The sequence below is a fragment of the Canis lupus genome, chromosome 31, assembly GCF_048164855.1.
Source record: "Canis lupus baileyi chromosome 31, mCanLup2.hap1, whole genome shotgun sequence".
Taxonomy (NCBI): domain Eukaryota; kingdom Metazoa; phylum Chordata; class Mammalia; order Carnivora; family Canidae; genus Canis; species Canis lupus.
The window spans coordinates 20,566,410-20,586,367 of NC_132868.1; the positions used below are offsets into that span (position 1 = coordinate 20,566,410).

Sequence of the window (19,958 nt, forward strand, 5' to 3'; positions counted from 1 at the left end):
GCTGCCTTGCTCAAGGTCAGGCCTCCCCCCTCTCTGAGTAACCCAGGAACAATTCCTGAATGATACAAGGTGGAGGGAGGGGACCTGCTTATAAAGGCTCAGTCCTCTCAGCCAACTGAAAACAACTCAGCAGGGCCATCCCAGTCCAACTTCTCACTTTGCCAAATCCTGCTCTGTCCCTTCCCTTCCACAAGTTATGATCCCAAGAGCACTCTCTTTAAAACTAAGAACCCTCCTCCGCAGCCAACCCCATCTCAGAAGCCACTCCCCAGGAAACCGGATCTGCAACAATATGCAAATTAAGGGGGGGAAAAACCCACATATTCTTAAATACTTGTTTAAAAAGAAAATGAAGGGGCACCTGGGTGGCTCAGTGATTGAGCATCTGCCTTTGGCTCAGGGCATGATCCTGAGGTCCTGGGATCAGGTTGCCCCCCATCCCCCATGGGGCTCTCCAGAGGGAGCTTGGTTGTCCCTCTGCCTAGGTCTCAGCCTCTCTCTGTGTGTCACTCATGAATAAATAAATAAGAAAAAAATTCTTAAAAAAAAAAAAAGAAAATGAAAACATGGAAGCATTACATATCAATTTAGGAAATGTACAATTTGGTTATAACAATGCTTAAAGGACATGCTGTATAGCCTTAAATGAATTTCTTAGGAATCAAGAAAGATGGGGGAAAAAATGAACTAAACCTCAACTCAAGAAGCCAGAAAAAGGAAGAAGAGAAATCTAAATAAAACTAAGGAGTCAGGGATCTCTGGGTGGCACAGCGGTTTGGCGCCTGCCTTTGGCCCAGGGCGCGATCCTGGAGACCCGCGATCGAATCCCACATCAGGCTCCCGGTGCATGGAGCCTGCTTCTCCCTCTGCCTGTGTCTCTGCCTCTCTCTCTCTCTCTCTCTCTCTCTCTGTGACTATCATAAATAAATTAAAAAAAAAAAAAAACAAAACTAAGGAGGCAGTACTAAAGATAAAGGCCCAAAGTGATGAGCTAGCACCCAAAACAAAACACCTGGATGGTTAGTAAACAAGAGTAAATGCTCTTTTGATTGTTTTGGGAAAAAAAAATCAGTTAAATAGACATTTCTTTGGGGTAGAGAGATAGAGGAGGAGGAAGGAAAAGAGAGGGGAAAGGAGGGGGAGGAGGAAAACCAGCAATATTAGGAATGAAAAATGAGGCATAACTACAAATGCAAGAGATTTTATTAAATGATGAAAAAATAAGATAATCAATTTTATAGCATTACATCGGAAAAATCAGATGACAACATTTTGAGAAAATATAAATTTTCAAAAGTGACTCAAGAAGTATAAAAGCCTGACTAGTCCAATAATGACAGATGAAACTGGATCGATATTCAAAACTCTACTTGCCCCACCCTCCTGGTCTAGGCAAGTTCTAAGAATCATCAAGGAACAGATAATTCTCTTATATAAGTTTTTCCAGAGCACAGAAAAAGATGTTAAGTTACAGTTTATTTTATCAGGCCAGTATAACCCGGTTACAAAAATGGAGTAAGGAGAGCACAAACAAAAATAAATTATAGACCAATCTCCTTACTAAATTAAGCAACCCCCCCCCATAAACCCTCTAAATTTGGTATAGTATAAAAGGACAATACATAGAGTTTATTCTAGGAAATCAAGGATGGAACAAAATTATAAAACTTATATAATTCACTATATTAACAGAATAAAAGAAATTCATGACACCTCAATAAGTTCAAAAAATTTTTAATAAAATTCAAGACCCAAATATGATGAAAAAGCAAACATATTTCTAAGCTCACTAGAAGGGAAATGAAACACCCTGCATGTACCTTACAATAGCTATCTACCAAAACCCCACAGCAAACTTCACACACAAGCACTGCCATTAAAATCTAGGACAAGATAAGGAAGCATATTATGATGTCTACTATTCACCATACTACCAGAGCTCCTAACCAATGCAATTAAATAAGAAGCAATAAGAGGTGGACATATTAGAATAGAAAAAAATGAAGCTGTCACAATTTTTAAAAACATTTTTTAGCTGTCACAATTTTTAAATGATATGATAGCATACTTAGAAAAACTAAGAGCATGAAATAAATGACTAAGGAATTTCAACAAAGTGGCTGCATATAAAATCAATATGAAAAAATGAATTGCTTTCCTTTACACAAGCAATAGCCAATTAGGCTAGAAAATGTACATATGTAACCTCAAAAAAAAGATACGTGAAAGGATTCACATAAAACATCATAATTAATACCCCCAAGGAACACATGGAAATTAGAAATTGTTTTCATTATCTGTAATGTGTTAATTCTTTTAAAAAGGGAGATAGGTTATTTTTATCTAAATTTTTAAATATAAAGGAGATTCTTCTTTTTCCCACCATTTTGGTCTCCTTCTTTCTCTTTTTTTGTGGCACAAACCAAATCAATCTTCTCAAAGTTTACCTGCATTGGTTAGAGATTGAAGAATACTGACTTGAAGGTAGAAGTACTTGAAGGTATTCATAGTACATATGGATGTGTATGTGTGGGCATTTATAGTATGAACAAGGTACACCACATTTTTTTTTTGTACTTTACTAGTATTCTATGCATATGTGTGAATTTCAGTGTTTGTAAACTATGCATAAATGTATACTACCCCTGAAGTTCTCCTATACCAGAACTGTTATTCTGTATATCATAGTGATTGTTTTGCAACTTGAAATCCTATTCTATTTATCTTCTCTATAACCTTTAGTTAAAATAATGATGTTCAAAAGGCAATTAAACTTGTACATTCATCCATCCCTTAGTAAAATACTCTGCTAGGAGCTTTGAGGGTTTCATGGATGATTAGGAACAAGAAATGATCTCGTCCTAAGCGAACTGACAGTCCAAGGGGGATGCCACAAAGTCACCATAAAAGCTTAGCTGTGTGAGTTCAAAGCTGTGGAGTTCAGAGATAGAAGAGCTTAGTGCACGAGGATGCTCATGTGGTTGACTGAGAAGAAAGGATGGAAGGAAAGATTCACTTACGAAGTGTTTCCAACATCCTTACCTTGGGGAGAGGAACAGATGATATCAAAACCTCAAGACTCCTAAACCCAGTCTAATTTAGGAGTTTCTTCATACTACTGAGATTATTTTTTTTAAGTAGGCTCCACACCCAGCATGGAGCCCAACCCAAGGCTCAAATCATGACCATGAGATCAAGATCTGAGCTGAGATCAAGAATTAATGCTTAACCAACTGAGTCACTCAGGCACCCCTATGCTATGAGATTATGTCTTATATTTTGAATTTCAATAAAAATTACAGTTAATGGATTCCTCAGTTCAAACTAATTAGGAGTATGCCATTTCATTTCCCCCAAATCTTCCAAACTCCTATTCATTCATGGGTTTGGACAGGTTGGTAGTGGGTGAGATTCAAACGGCCAGGGCCCTGGGGCCTCTGTGCTGTATAGGGCTTCTCCTCTACTGCTTCTTCACACTACTGGTTTCTGATGAGGAGAACAACATACTAACAGTAATCCTATGTATGGAAATCTACATCTGTCAAAACAGAAAAGAGTATCACTCTGGAGTCCAACAAACCCAAGTTTGCATCTCACCTGTGACAGACATTTCTTAGATCTATGGTGTTGAGCACATCAGTTATTCTTACTTAATCTCTCCGAGCCCAAGTTTTCCCAGCTGGAAAATGGGAATAGTGGTATCACCTTACAGAGTAGGATTAAATATCATGAGTGCAGATTTCCTAGCATAGTGTCTGGCACATAGGGCTCAATAAAGGCCAACTGCCTTTCCTTCTTTGTTGAATGCAGGTAACTGTGCCAACATTCCCTGATACCTTGATGAGGGCCCTCATATAATGGAGAAAGGGGTTTAATATGAGAGAAGGTATGAATTTAGGGATGGAAAGGAAAGACTATGTGTTTCAGAGCCAGCAGTTTTAAAAGATGAAACAGGGTAATTTTTACCATCACCCCAGAAACAACGAATAAAGCAGAAAACTATTATACGGGAACTTTGTGGCAACTTCTGCTTGCAGTGGTTAAGAGTGGCTGGATACATGAGCTAGATTAGGACACTGGGGGGTTTGGAAAGAGAACAGAGTTAGTCCTTTGGCTGAATGTATTTAATAAATTATCATTCAATTGGCGAGGCCTCCCTGGGTGAATCACTTTCAACTAGACAAAAATAGCCGCAGAAATCAGCTCCCACTAAAGAAGAAGAAGAAAGAAAAAAAATAATTTGATTTGATTGACTGACATTGTTTTGAACAGAGCGTGAAATAACATACTGAGCTTAGTTTGGTCAGAAAGACATCCTGCTGCTGGTGAAATCACATGCATTTATTCAGTCCTCCAACCATTTCCTAGGTGTGACTTTTAAATATATAAATAGATCTACTCTCAAACTTATCTTCCTCCTACCTCCACCTCCAAAGTGAAATAACACAGATTTTCCTCACTTTTTCAATGGAAATGTCATTTTCCACATTCAGGGCTTGAAAATCAGTATTATTTACCTTCGACCTCCTTCTTCCTCCCCCCAATCTCAATACCAAGTCAGAAACAGTCTAGCAATTGTTTTATATTATCTCTCAGCAATGTCCCTTTCTTGTGCCAGATAGTACCCCCAATTTCTCAGTCATTGGCTCCAGCTTCTGCCTCTGGTCTCTAGAATTTTAGTCCTCTCTATGCATGAGGACTTTACCCTACAAAACCCACCAGTTTCACTTACTTTCTTTCTAAGGAATCAATACTTGTCTTTTATTGACTATCAGCTGGTGTTCAATTCCTCTTCTAGGCTTTCAAGGCCATGATCTCCCACTAGTTTAGGGCAAGACCATGAAAAACTTGGGTATAGGGTTGGTGTTGTCACTGACTCTTTCAGTTGGGATTCTGGGACAAAAACGAAGCAAACAGTGTTCACAATAGCTATTGCTTTCTGAGCCACAATTCACCATATCCCGAAAGGGGAAATTCAGGTATAGTAATGAGAGGCTTGTACCTCTTGAGCATGGGGGGTATGTATTTCCCCAGACGCTGATGGGGAAGAGGATCAAAGTGCTGGGAAACTGCCATGAATATTTCTGAATTTTAGTACTACTGGTAAAACAAAGACAAACATAAGAGAGCAGGTGCCTGGTGACACATCACACACACATATACAATGCATGTATATGTGGCTACAAAGAGTAATAGAAACTTTATGTATGGACTCACATGTCTATATGGCCATGTGGCTTTGGATCCAAAATTGGCTTATAATAGGGATTCGGGTCTCTGAAGATAGAGCACCTAGAATATTCGTGACTGAGCAAAAAAGGATGGGGAACATGTACTATATCATTGTGAGGATTTTCTACAGGCCACTTTGGCCACAAGAAGGAAATGGAGGGGTGCGTTCCTAGCCACTACTGGTCTGGCACAAGGGAAGCTGGAACAGAAAAAGTACAAGGGAATTTGTACTGGCTGAATGTGTCCAGAAGGCCTCATTTGGCTAAAAGTAGAGAATCTGACTAGTGTTTTTATTTCCCTTGTTGATATGGAATAAACAAACTTAATCTAATAAAGTCCTCTGGACCTTATTCTAACAGATTTTCCTCACTTTTTCTTTCTTTTTTTTAATACTTATTCATTCATTCATTCATTCATTCATTCATTCATTCGAGACATACACAGAGAGAGAAGCAGAGACATAGCCTGAGGGAGAAGCAGGATCTCTGCAGGAGCCCACTGTGGGACTCGATCCCGGAGCTCCAGGATTACACCCTGAGTCGAAGGCAGACGCTCAACTGCTGAGCCTCCCAGGCGTCCCTTCCTCATTTTTCAATGGAAATGTCATTCTCCATGTTCAACAGGTGTGGTAATTGGTATTATTTACCTTTGACCTTCTTCCTCCAGAAACTACCTTGCTAAGTGAAGCAGACATAAGAGACATCTTGAGAGAAAGAATTCACTCCAACTCAGAGGTCATGATCGTCAAGGAGAAATCTGGTTGTAAAAAATAGCCAAGGACTCTAGAGTTAGGCAGATACCAGAGGAAAAAGGAAAGATTCATAAAAAGGGCGGGGAGCTTCAAGACTAATGCATGTTTCATATCTAAAAAGGATATTTACAAATAAAGGCAAGGGCACACGAATACAGAGGAAGATGGCATGAGCCTATATGAATTACATCATGAAAAATAGCTCAGAACGATCCGAAAATACTAGTACAAAACAACAACTATATTTGCCCTAAAAAGTTTGGCAAGTGGGCCGGTTAGTTTCAGAGTAAGAAGAGCAAAGAACAGTTTGGTTTATCACCTGGAAACAAGTTTGACAAAGAGAACTTCCACTGGTTATTGAACCACTTTTATTGATTTTTGAGGAATTTTGGAGAACAGCAGCAGCAGCAACAAAAAGCCAAAGTTCTAGATATAAGCTTATCTTATTTTCATTAGCAAAAAAAGTGAAAGCATTTGATTCTACTAAACAGGGTGAGCATAATATTAATCTTAGCCAAGAATCCAAATCACATTTTAAAATGATTTTAAAATAAAAATCATATATGATGCCACTACCAACTACAGTCACAATTAAATGTTGTTGTAAATTCTTTCTAGAATTTTCCATGAATAGATGCATGTATTTTTCTTTTTTCTTTTGTTTTGAACTCCTTTTTATCTCTTTTTGACTTCTATGTAACAGCATATGGTGACTATCATTTGGTGTTATTAAACATTCTCTTACATACAATATTGTTTTCCATGGCTACATAGTACATTTTATACATATTTATTATATAAATGAACTGTAACTTATGACTCGTCCCCCATATTGTTGTTTATTTCTTATTACTCATTTCTAATATTCAGAGACTGTGACCTTTAGTATTTCTGCTTTGAGGAACTTCCTAAGGTTTTATTTGTAGCCTAATCATTAATATTTGTAAATGTTCTCTGAACCCTGAAAATGAAAACAAAATTCATTCTCTATAATTTGGATATTATGCAATGCTGCATAATAGCCAATCTTTATTATAATACATAATTCCTGTATTATATTATTTCTTGTTTGTTTACTTGGTATATGAAAGCCCCAGAGTGGCATTTTAAAATCTTTCACCCACTACTGTGTTTTGGGTGCAACATTAGTTTTGCCTTGTTCAATGATGCTGGTCTTAAGCTGCATTTTGTCTTATATCAACGTCATGACTTCTGCTTTAGTGTTTGCTGCATCAGCCTGCTATACTTGGACTCAGTGTTTTATTTTTTTAAGGATTATTTATTTATTCATTTAGTAGAGAGAGAGAAAGCGTGCAAGCATGAGCTGGGGGAGGAGCGGAGGGGTAGGGAGAAGCAGACTACCCACGGAACAGGAAGCCCAATGTGAGGCTTGATCCCAGGACTCAGGAATCATAACCTGAACTGAAGGCAGACCAACAGCCTAAGCCACCCAGGCACCCCTTTTCTCAGCACTTTAATCTTTGCACATCATTTTGCTTCAAGGATGAATATGATAAACAACATATGGTTGAATTTTATTTTCTGATATAAGATGAAGACCTTTATTAAAAAACATGTCACTTAATTCATTAATGTGAGCTGTTGCAACTGAGGTATTTGAGCTCATCAGTTTCACGGTCCTTTCAATTTTTTTTTAATGCTTCCTCGCCATCTCCTTTATTTTCTGTTTTGTTTCATATGAAATATGTTTTCTTAGACCCCTAGGTTTGGAAGATGGATTAGTGGGGAAAAAATTCTATAACTATTATTTTCTAAAATTAAAAGTCAAGAACAGAATGACTCGCTCATAATTGAACCAAGGAATTCAGAACATTTTATTTTTGCTGTCCCATCCTTTCCCATATTCTCCAGACAAACACCAGCTTTTTCAGGCTTTTAAAAATGTAATCTGGGGCTTTAAATCCCAACTTGCTTTTTCATAAGTTTTTATAACAATGCATATCTTTTCTTTGAATATATTTTACTTTTGCATACAATCTTTTTAATTAAAACATGTTTTAAAATTTTAAGTAGGCTCCCCAACCAATGTTGGGGCTTAAACTCATGACCCTGAGATCAAAAGTCACGTGCTCTAACAACTGAGCCAGCCAGGTGCCCCCTGCATATAATTTTAAAACTGGATCCACAACAATGATTTAGACATATCTTTTTGGCTTCATTACTAATCCTGTCTTTTATAACATTGCTTTCACCACGTACTTGATTTTCTATAAAACAAACTCTGCTCATTAGTTGCACCCAATAGATTTGAATTCTGTTGTGTTTTAGTTTCCTTGCAATCCTGCCACATCTCATTTGCATCTTTGCATAACATATTTAGTTTTCATCTCTGCCTGCTCTCATTCTCTTCTGATTTGTGAAGGCCATGGTTTCCTGCCCTCTTAAGAGCATTCCAGTCTCCTAAAATATATGTTAGGTCCAGCTGGAGAAGCTCATTTATTTTCATTCTGTATGCTATTCTCTGCTCCCTCATCTTGTGTTTTCCTTAGTTCCTATCTGTTTTAGTCTTTACTCATTCTTAGAGAAGGGAAGCATTCTACACATTTGATACTTGTCAAATAACAGGTCTTTTTTTTTTTTAAGATTTTATTTATTTATTCATGAGATACACAGAGTGAGAGAGGCAGAGACACAGGCAAAGGGAGAAGCAGGCTCCATGCAGGGAGCCCGACGTGGGACTCAATCCTGGGTCTCCAGGATCAGGCCCTGGGCTGAAGGCGGCACTAAACCGCTGAGCCACCTGTGCTGCCCAAATAACAGGTCTTGAGTCTTGTTCTCACTGAATGCTGAATTAATAGTGGCAGGTGGATGTGCATGGGTCCTAGGCTACATCAAGTTTCTAGATTATATTATCCTAGAGTAATTGTACTTGAATTTTATTTTCCTCTTGGTGCCAGAATAATTTCTACTTTTTGGAATGTACCACAAGACTTTACAAAATGATCAGAATTTCTCAATATTTCATAAATGTTTTAATGGATATATATGCTCTTTCATTCTTGAATGTGATATCCAGTGTATATCCATTGCATCAAATTCTTTATATCCTTAAAATTCTTTACATACTCATTTGTTTTTGTCATTCAATATATTGAAGATTGATAGAAATATGTTGTTTCCTACTGTGATTGTTTTGCCAATTTTATTTTATATATGTTAATATTTATATTATTTCGAATAAAAATATTCATGGATGTTATGCCTTCTACTGGATTATATCTTTTAGCAATAAAGCGCCATTCTACTTTGTCTAATATTAATTTTGCTTTCTTTCTTTGGTTTGCATTTTCCTGATATATTTATACTATTTCCTGTTTTCTCTCCTTTCTGTCCTACTTTGTTTTAAACAGCCATATATTTAGAATGAGTATTTGCCTGATCCATGTCTCTTTGTCTTTTAATAGAAACAATTAAGCCATTCACACTTAATGTGATAACATGTTTGACCTCACTTCTATCGTCTTATTTTATACTTTCTTTTTTTATGTTCCCTTGCTATTTTCCTTATTAGTTAATTTTGGCTACATCACTCCAAATCTTTCCTAATTTTGAAGTTAAACATGGCATTTCCAGTCTTATATTAATCTACTCTCTCTCTTATTTAAAAATGTATTTAGTATTCAGTATCTCACACAAAATGAGAGCTTTAGTACTTGAAGCATTTTGTTTTCTGGAGTAATCTGAGTTTTTAGACCCAAGTTATTATCATTTAGTTTTTTATCTTTTCAATTAATAATAATTTTTGGCACTTGCATTGTTTCATAACCATATTAATAAAGTTTAAACATTAAATCTGCTCTAATTTCATTGTTCACCTCCTATCTTTTATATCACATCATCTCCATCGCCCAATTTTTTTTTAAAGATTTTATTTATTTATTCATGAGAGACACACAGAGAGAGAGAGAGAGAGAGAGAGAGAGGCAGAGACACAGGCAGAGGGAGAAACAGGCTCCATGCAGGGAGCCCGACCTGGGGCTCTATCCTGGGTCTCCAGGATCTTGCCCTGGGCTGAAGGTGGCGCTAAACTGCTGAGCCACCAGGCTGCCCCCCCAATTTTAATATACATTAATTTCCCTGTTGATCAGAATATTTTGAATAAATACTTTTTCCACTAAAAGATTTTGGTGGGGTCAACTTTCTGTGTACTTCTTTTGTCTGACAATATCTTTTTTTCCCCTCACATACTACTGAATACAGTTCTGGGTCACAATCTTATTGCCTCAAAACTGTATAGCCACAACTTCCTTCTGACATTTAGTGCTACAAAATGTCTGACACATGCTTATTAAAAATACTATTTTTTTTCCTAATTGCATACCAATAGATTCTTCTAAATCTTATAAATTAGCAACTTCCACCAGAATATATCTTTAAGATTTTATTTATTCATTCATGAGAGACACACAGAGAGAGGCAGAGATATAGGCAGAGGGAGAAGCAGGCTTCCTTTGGGTAGCCTGATGCAGGACCGATCCCAGGACTCTGGGATCACGACCTGAGCCAAAGGCAGACACTTAATCATTGAGCCACCCACGTGCCCCACAATGAATATTTTGAATTGAAATCATAAAAATATTTCCCTATACTTTTATACTCCTCTTTAAAAATTCTGTATTTTAATATTTAATGTGTTGAATTACAGCTTCCACTTTTTTCTCTCATTAGTTTTTTTTTTTTTTAAGATTATTTATTTACTTAGAGAGAGAGTGCATGTGAGTGGGGGAGGGACAGAGAGAGAGAGGGAGAGAAGCAGACTCCTTGCTGAGCATGGCTCTGGTCCAGCCCATGCCCTTGAGCCAAAACCAAGAGTCAGCTGTTTAACTGACTGAGCCACCCAGAAGCCCCTTTTTGTTTGCTTTTATGTGTTTTCTATCAGAACCATGAGAATTCTGCAGTGTTTCATTGTTCTAATGTTCATGCTTCCATTACATAATTTTAATTCCGCAAAATATTTTTCATTTTTTAATTTTTATTTATTTATGATAGTCACACACAGAGAGAGAGAGGGGCAGAGACACAGGCAGAGGGAGAAGCAGGCTCCATGCACTGGGAGCCCGACGTGGGATTCGATGCCGGGTCTCCAGGATCGCGCCCTGGGCCAAAGGCAGGCGCCAAACCACTGCGCCACCCAGGGATCCCAATATTTTTCATTTTAAAGGAGGGAAAGTTTTTAAATCTCAGATTGGTTTCTTTTGATAGTTCCTGTTACATTCTTTTGAATCTCTGTAAATAGAACTTGGAACTTTTTTTAAAAAGTTTTCTTCTTTTTTTTAAGAATGTCTATTTTATAGAGAAATTAATGTTCTTAGATATCTCCCTTCTTCTGAACTGTTAAGTACTGTTTCCATGAGCTTTGACCATGTGTTGATTACGAGTGGCCCAACAATATGTGTGCTGCCCAATCTGTGTCTGAGGAAGCACTAACATGATTGAATTGCTGAGGTGGTGTTTCCCATCACCAACATGCCTAGCACAGCTATAGTCCCCTGCCTTCCCCAACACACACAGTATTTATGTATATATGTAACACATATAATATATAAAATATATTGAAATACATATTATAATATTATACATATACATTTTTAAATGGTGGTAAAATACACATAATATACAATTTATGTTTGTGGTGGTAAAATGTACATGACATAAAATTTGTCATTTAACCATTTTTAAAGATACAGTTGAGTGGCATTAAGTACCTTTACACTTTTGTACAACTACCACCACCATCCATTCACAAAATGTTTTTCATCTTACAAAACTAAAACTCTGTATTATTAAATGAAAAGATCTAATTCTCCCCTTCCATTCTACCTTCAGTCTCTGAGTTTGACTATACTAAATACTTCCTAGGAGTGGAACCATAGTATTTGTCTTTTCGTGACTGGTTTATTTCATTTAGCATAATGTCTACAAAGTTCAACCATGTTGTAGCATGTATCAGAATTTCATTCCTTTTTAAGGTTGAATAACATTCCATTGTAGGTCTATATAATATTTTATTTATCCCTTTGTTCATCGATAGATACTCGGTTACTTCTAACTTTTGGCCATTGTGAATAATGCTGCTATAAATTTAGGTGTATGAATATCACTTTGTGTCCTTGCTTTCAACTCTTTTGTGTATATATCCAGAAGTGGAATTGATGGCTCATGTGGTATTATCTTTAGTTTTTTGAGGAATCACCATATTGTTCCCATAGTGGTTGTACCATTTTATATTCTTAACAACAGTGCAAGAGGGTTCCAATTTCTTACATCCTTGACAACATTTGTTTTGTTTTGTTTCGTTTTGATAATAGCTATCCTAATGGATATGAAGCCAGTATATCTCATTGTGGTTTTGATTTGCATTTCCCTAATGATTAGTGATGTTGGGCATTTTTTCATGTACTTATTGGCCATTTGTACATATTCTTTGGAGAAATGTTTTTCAAATCTTTTGCCCATTTTTAAATTGGATTGTTTTTGTTATTGTTGAGTTTGGGAAGTTCTCTATATATTCTGAATATCAACCCACTTTCAGACATACAATTTGCAAAAAATTTTCTCCCGTTTTTTGTTTTTTTTTTTTGTAGCCCCTGACACTTTACCCTTAGAGTTCCTAGTGAAATTCTTTTGGGAGTTCCTTCCTTTTCAACTGCAGGCCAACTTTCCATTCCACTCTGGTGACTTATGGGTTAGTTGAGCTTTCCTTTGTTTCACTCACGTATACTCTTTATCATGGACTGTTGTCAAAATTTCTGACATGTGGATTACATTGGTATCCTTTTCTGGCTGTCAGTACTATAATATACTCAAATATTTTTTTAAAGATTATGTTTATTTATTCATGAGAGATAGAGAGAGAGAGGCAGAGACACAGGCAGAGGGAGAAGCAGGCTCCATGCAGGGAGCCCAATGGGGAACTCAATCCCAGGACCCCAGGATCACACCCTGGGCCGAAGGCAGGCGCTATACCACTGAGCCACCCAGGGATCCCCCTATACTCAAATATTTACATATTAATCCAATCATTTCAATAAAAAATTAGAGGAGTAGGTATGAGTTAAATGTGTATTCTTCATTTCCCATTTTAAGGCAGTATTTCTTAAAGGTAGTATACATGCACCAGAATCACTTTGAGTGCTGGTGAAAAATGCTGATTCTGGGCTATCATTGCACATCTCTGAATCAGAATCTCTAACGAGAAAGTCTCCAGGCAAAAATAAAAATGTAAGAACTGTTAGGTTGAATGCTGCCTTGTGAACACTTGGAAGAGAAAGCAATGATTCCCTGGAACTAATCAAGGTTCACTCAGAAGTCATAGCAGGTAATTCTTAAGTCTTTTTGACAGGTGTATTAGTTATGCAACTCAGAGACAGGATATTTGACAAGGCATGAGGGAGAAATAACTATTGGATGCAAAGACAGGGATGATGTGCAGACAAGATCATGACTGGAGTGCAGTGTCCACTGTAAGTTCGATGTCCACTGTAGGTTCTGACATGCTAACGTGGGTTTTTAGAGAAAATGTAATGCACTCATAGGAGATTTACCAGAGAAGCTAAGGAATTAGAAACCCTATAGAGGAATCGCTGAGAGAACTTCTTGTTTAACAATGGTTCGTAACTCTGTTGAACACAAGTGTCACTTGAGGATCCTTAAAAGAATTCTCAGCCCCAGGCCCTGACCCCAGACCAATTAAATTAGCATCTCCAGGAGTGGAACCCAGAATTGATAGTTCTGCAGTGCTCTCCAGGAGAGCATTTAATGTTCAACCAGAGTTGAGAACCACTGATCTAGAAAAAAGAACCTTGATTACAAATTTATGAAGCTCAAATGTGGAAGAGGAAGGTAAGTGTTTCAGGAAAAAAGAAAAATCCATGCTTGACCATTCACCTGGCAAAACTGACATGGAAGGTCTAACTAAGTCAGCGAATGGCTACTGGCACAGCTTGCCTATCAAGCCCAGACTCTCAATGCTGTGAGAAATTTCCTTCCCTTATTAAAGAGGCATGGATATCCTTGACATGGATCTTTCAGATACCAGCAATACATATATCAAGATAAATGAAAATCAACTCCCATGATCTCATCAGCTTTTGTGGTTTCACCTACCACTTAAGAGTGATGATTCCCTAATCTGGGTTTCCAGCCACAGAGCTCATCTGTCAACCATATCTCCATCTGGATCTCTGACACTTCAAATGTAACATGCCCTGATCTGACTCATTATTTAACCCTACTCTTGCTCCTTGGGAACCACTACCCTTCCAGGTACACGAGGTGGAAGCCTGGCAGCTACCATTGGTTCATCCGCCTCCCTCACTACACTCACATTCACTTAATTACAAGTTATTGTATTGTATTCACTTAATTACAAGTTCTTTCCTGATTCTGTCCCTCCATATTATGTCCTCATATTATGTCCTCATATTATGTAAATTCTCATGGAAGCCCATTGGGAGGCTCGTGCTTCCTGTCTTTTCCCCTCCCAACACTGCAGCTGGAAGAATTTCTCTAATGTTAAAATCTGGCCATGTCAGTTCCCACTTAAAATTTCCCAGTGGCCCTCCACTGTCTACAAGAAAAGATCCACAGGCTTTTATTTGACAGACAAGACCCTCCCGCCCACATTTCCAGGCTCATCTCCCATTACTTCTCAAATCAGTTTTTGCTCCAGCAACACTGAACTGTAGACAAGAACTGCCTCTGAGCCTTTGCTGACACTGTTTCCTCTATTACCCACACTCAGAATGTATTATCCACATTCACTTCTTCACTTCTACCCATCTTTCAAATTTCAGCTGAAGTTCGTTTACTCCAGGGAGTAAGTAATGCCTGACCTCCTTGATCTAATACCTAGGCTAGGGAGGTAACACTCCTCCAAATCTCATCTAAAGATAATGCTACCTGATATCTGTTTCTGGCTCTGCTCCACCTCGCTCCTGGAAACCCAGTGGGTCCTATCCCCAGAAACTGCTCCTATGCCTAGCACAGTATATATTCGCTAGTTCAGTATATATTTGCTGATTTAATGTTAGTCAAATGATTGGGTGAATCTCCTCAGGAATGCATTTACCATGATTTGCATAATTTACAGATTAGGAACAGTGGAAGCTTTGGGGCAAAGAGGGAATTTATCCTGCTATAGGAACATATAACTACCAGCTTCCTAATGGTTGAGCAAGACAAGTTTGTGATCAGCTGAAGGCTGCTGGACGTCCATGCATGAGAAAAAGGAGGGGACCAACTTCCACCAGTGGGTATCCCGGGATCGGATTCTGGGGATCATGGACATACTTGTTGATGAGACTTTGGGTTGAGAAGGGTGGGAAACTGGATTAGAACACCCGCCCCACTTTGCATGGACCTCAAGGATTCTGGAAGGAATCCTCTGGCCCTCTCAGAGACTGAAACAGCTTTGTCTAGCTCTACTTTAAATGAAAGGCAGGGGCACTGGGGCAGTTGGTAAAGTGCTGTCGGCCACTGTCCCAGAGCAGAGAAGTGGAGAAATACAGCAGGGAATGAAAGCATTTGGGCCAAACATTTCAAGCATTTCAGCATCTAAGGGTCAAAGTGGCCTTGCTGACCTCTGGCTACTTGGAACTTTCACATCAGATCAGCCACCAGGGAAGTGAAAACTTGGTTTCTGTTTGGATGAAACACTGTTTGTGCCTTAAGGGAGGAGGGAACTCACCATGCAGACCACCCAGAAAAGTGTGGTGGGTCCAAATGGTGAGTGGGCAAGTGGGTCTGGGGAGTGTTGGTAGCTGTGTGCCACTGAATTTTACCTGTCATCCCTTTCCTTGCCATAGCAGACTCTTCTAGACCCCCGTGGCCTCTTCTATGGTGAAGTCACACTACTGAAATAAGGCTGGGGATGCCTGTGCTGACTCTCCCACACTTGTGATCGGAATCAGGCGAGCTCATGAATATGAGCACATTGTTATCTTCTAAGTGTGGTTTACATGCAAAGGACAGTTATTATTACCCTGATTTTTATTATCTAAAAAAAATCTTTTCTTACATGAACCTTTGCTGTCTGTGCCCCCATCCCGCCTTGAAGACCTCTTGGCTCCATTTCCCACTTGGAAAATGAGAGCCGTTAAGCTCTCTTACTTTCTCCTTTCATTTTTTAAAAGATTTTATTTATTTATTCATGAGAGACACACAGAAAGAGGCAGAGACATAGGCAGAGGGAGAAGCAGGCTCCCTGCGGGGAGCCCAATGCAGGACTCAGTCCCAGGACCCTGGGATCACAACCAAGCCAAAGGCTCAACCACTGAGCCACCCTGGCATCCCTACTTTCTCCTTTTAAATCACAATGCCAGGAAAGAATCTTTAATTTTCACTGAGGCATCAATGACTTCAGAGGTTAATTCCAAGAGGAAAGTGGACATTTCTATAAAAAAAAAAAAATAAAGGCCATGTTTCTTTAGAAATGAAAATGAAGTAAAGGAGTTATGCCCTGGGTAAGAGTGGGAGACCTCAGTTCCTAACCCATGCAGAACACTTCATCTTTAGATGGAGGAGTATTCCCCACTTTCTTAAAGAAGTCTGGGATCAGGTACTTTCCAGGTTCTTCCCTTGATTTCATTTTCTATAATGCTAGAGACTCTTAGATCTACCTCAAACCAATCCAAGTCTTTTTGGCCTAACTGAATAATATCCCAGGGTCTAAAAGTGGCATCATGCAACTGATATCACTGGACCACCCTCCTTAGTCTATGATTCTGAACAGATTAAGTTAGCCACTACCACCACCACCATCATCACCACAAACCACTACATTCCTACCACCATCACTACCACCAACATCATCACCTCCAGGGCAAAGACAGTTCTATTTTTTTTTTAATGGGAAAAATAATATATGAACATTTCTTAACTTGAGGGGCCGATGTTAATCCCAGGGAACATTCTGGAATAGGATGTAGAATGAGATTTCAGGACTGAAGCTGTGAACTCTAAGAACCAACAAGGGTTAACTGAAAGTTGCTTATGTCACACTAACAAAATAACTTGACAACATTATTGGCAGACAGATCAGGGAAATACCAGCGATAAAGAGTATCTGGACTTTATCAAAACTTTAGATAACATTCATCTGATAACCTTTTGAAAAAGATGAAGAAATATGGGCTGGGTAATAGTATTAAAAGTTGAATAAGTTTTCTGAAAGAGTACTGTTTACTTATCGAATTAACATCTATCTTTAGGGAGCAAATCGTGGCATGCCTCAGAATCCTGTAATGCTCGTCATTTTTATTGATGACTGAGTTGAAGAGGTCATGCTCATCAGATTTGGGGATGACAGGAAGCCAGCTGGAAGGGACAGTAAATACATTGGATAACAGAATCAAAGCTAAAAATATTTGGGCAAGTTGGCAAAAAAGACTAAATTGAACAAGATAAAATGAGTAATAAATGCAGGGGCTCTATCTTCAGGTCTCAGGCAGCATCTGTACAAGCATGGGGGTGTGGGGCAGCTGATACACTTCAAGAGTAGGTTTAAGAGAATTTTGTTTTGTTTTGTTTTGTTTTTCTTTTTCAGTTGGTATGAAGCTCAACAGGTATGCCTGGTAGAGATTCCCAATTCAGCCTTACAGAGTTTTAACAGAAATACGAAGGTAAAATGAAGGAGGTAATAATCTCTATCTGGTACTAATTAAGCCTCCCTTGAAATTTTGTGTTGTATTCTTTAAGAACAAAGACAGGGAAAACTGGAGTGAGAAGGATAATCATACTGAAGACACTGAAGCCAACAACCTAGAGGGAGGGTGGAGCAGTGGAAAGGGTCCTGGCTAGCGAGGCAGGAGCCGGGTTGTGCCATGAATCCGCTGTGAGGTCCTAGCCAAGCCAGTATTTCCCTCAGAGCTGGTGACAGGCCTCCCTGAAGAGAAGCATGGGTGGTGGTGGCTGGCTGGTCTGCTCTCCTCAGTTTTGGCCCTCTGGTCCAACCACACTATGGGCAGGTTCCTTTCTCCCTTGTCACTCATCCAGAGACAAGGCCTCTTGGGCTCCCAGGAAAAATTTGCACTCTTGAAATGCCATTAACATTTGCAAATTATACCAATTATTTCCCTTGGGAAGCCTTCAAAAATACCCTTTCTTTGGCTCCCCGGGAAGTCAAGCTGATGGCAGTTCACATCTATAATAACTACATACGACATGTAGTGAGGCGGTAAAGAAAAAGGCCTAAGAGAACAGACTCTGAAAACACAGGACTCTGAGTTAAAACTCGGCCTCTCCTACTAGCTTCATGAGCACTTAACATAGCCTTCCTGAGACTCAGTTTTCCTGTCTGTACAACAGGGTGAATGCCAGGCTCATCGTGATGTGAAGATCAAGTGAGACAACGCACGTACAAAATATAGCACAATGCAGAGCACAAAGTAGGTGCCAATCAATAGCGTACCTAATATTATTGCTCCATGTACTTCCAGCATCCCTCGCCTTTCTTTTTCCCTGCTCCCATCCTCCTCCAGGCCAGGTACTGTGCTGGTTGCAGAGAATATGGTAGATTCACATTGCCTGCCTCCGCCAAGCTCACAATCCAAACCAGCATTGTGGGTATCAACTTTCTGCCTCGATGGAAATGTTCTATGTGTGCATTTTCTAATGAGGTAGCCAGAAGCTGTGTGTGGCATTTAAGTACTACAAATGTTACTGACGTGACTAGAGAATGGAATTTTAAGTTTTATTTCATTTTAATGAATTAGATGAAAATGGAAATAGTCCCATGTGGAAATAGCACCGTTCTAGATAGTTTCCTGGTACATTTCTGAGACTGCCTAGTCTGAGTAAATAAAGATGCATGGAAAGAGAAATGCACATAAAGCATTTATGTACAGGACCTGGAAAATTCTCTTATATGTTCCTCCACCACATTTGTCTATGGTGCATAAGTTCTATCTCAGGTACTGTGGGTATGGGGAGAGCTGTACCTTCAATGAGCTCACAGTTTAGTAGGGGATATGCAGAGAAGTGATCTCACCATAGTGAGGTAAGTGTGTGCACAGGTGCTATAGGTGAAGCACAGCGAGGTCTCTAACCCAGATGAGCAGTCAGGAAGGGCTTTCCAGAAGGATGATTTAAGATCTGAGCAGAGTCTTGAATAAATAGATTTCACAGAAGGGACTCAATTAATACTTATTCAATTTACAACAAAGAGGGGATCCCTGGGTGGCGCAGCGGTTTGGCGCCTGCCTTTGGCCCAGGGCGTGATCCTGGAGACCCGGGATCGAATCCCACGTCGGGCTCCCTGTGCACGGAGCCTGCTTCTCCCTCTGCCTGTGTCTCTGCCTCTCTCTCTCTGTATGACTATCATAAAAAAAAAAAATTACAACAAAGATTCTATTCCAGGACTATGAGACCCAGTGCTGGTGGCAGAGGTGGCTATGGGGCAAACATGGGCTTAGAGAAAACTTGTAGCTAGGGCCAATTTGTTGCTTTCGAACATTTCCCTTTTTTGTCTTTTTGAATTGTCTAATTTCATTTCTCTTCTGCAGCCACATCTTCTTCACCTGAGGGCATTTTTGGGGGATGATGTATATAACCTTATTTTTTTTTTATCACTTTATTAGTAGTCACTAACCATAACTGATTTGGTAGGGCATGGGGAGGCAGATGAATTCTGTTACATATAAGGTGACATCAACTCCCACTATGGTTTTGTTGTGGAATTCTTTTACTTGGTATAAACAAACGGCTCTGTGATACGGCCAGTACGTGAAGACGCTGTTATGGATTGGTTGGAGGCTGAATCCATCTGGCTATGACAGTGATGCACATTAACAGGAGTAAGGATTGTTCTAATTACTTATACGCTGAAGTGGGATCCTCTGCACATTCGTGTATTTTACACAATGTTTGATTTGCCCAAAGCTAGTATGTGACATCTAGCCAGAGAATTCTGCAACTGACAGTTGCTCACCATATAAAGCAGGTCCAACTTTACTTT

The 19,958-nt window shown here is 39.1% G+C and overlaps 1 protein-coding gene and 1 long non-coding RNA gene across 9 annotated transcripts in view; one reads left to right on the forward strand and one right to left on the reverse strand.

Annotated features, from left to right (window-relative positions):
- Nucleotides 1–19,958, reverse strand: part of DGKG (diacylglycerol kinase gamma) — a 205,568-nt gene that overhangs the window by 182,535 nt on the left and 3,075 nt on the right. The window lies entirely within an intron of this gene.
- The window catches only part of LOC140622141 (uncharacterized), a 40,876-nt gene that overhangs the window by 19,353 nt on the left and 1,565 nt on the right, over nt 1–19,958 (forward strand). For 2 of the 3 annotated variants that reach the window (XR_012021841.1, XR_012021843.1), the window contains exons 3-4: nt 17,550–17,625; nt 18,311–18,390. This is a non-coding gene — a long non-coding RNA (uncharacterized lncRNA). Of the gene's footprint in view, nt 1–17,549; nt 17,640–18,310; nt 18,391–19,958 lie in introns of all 3 variants that reach the window. The other variant, XR_012021842.1, reaches the window with a different exon arrangement.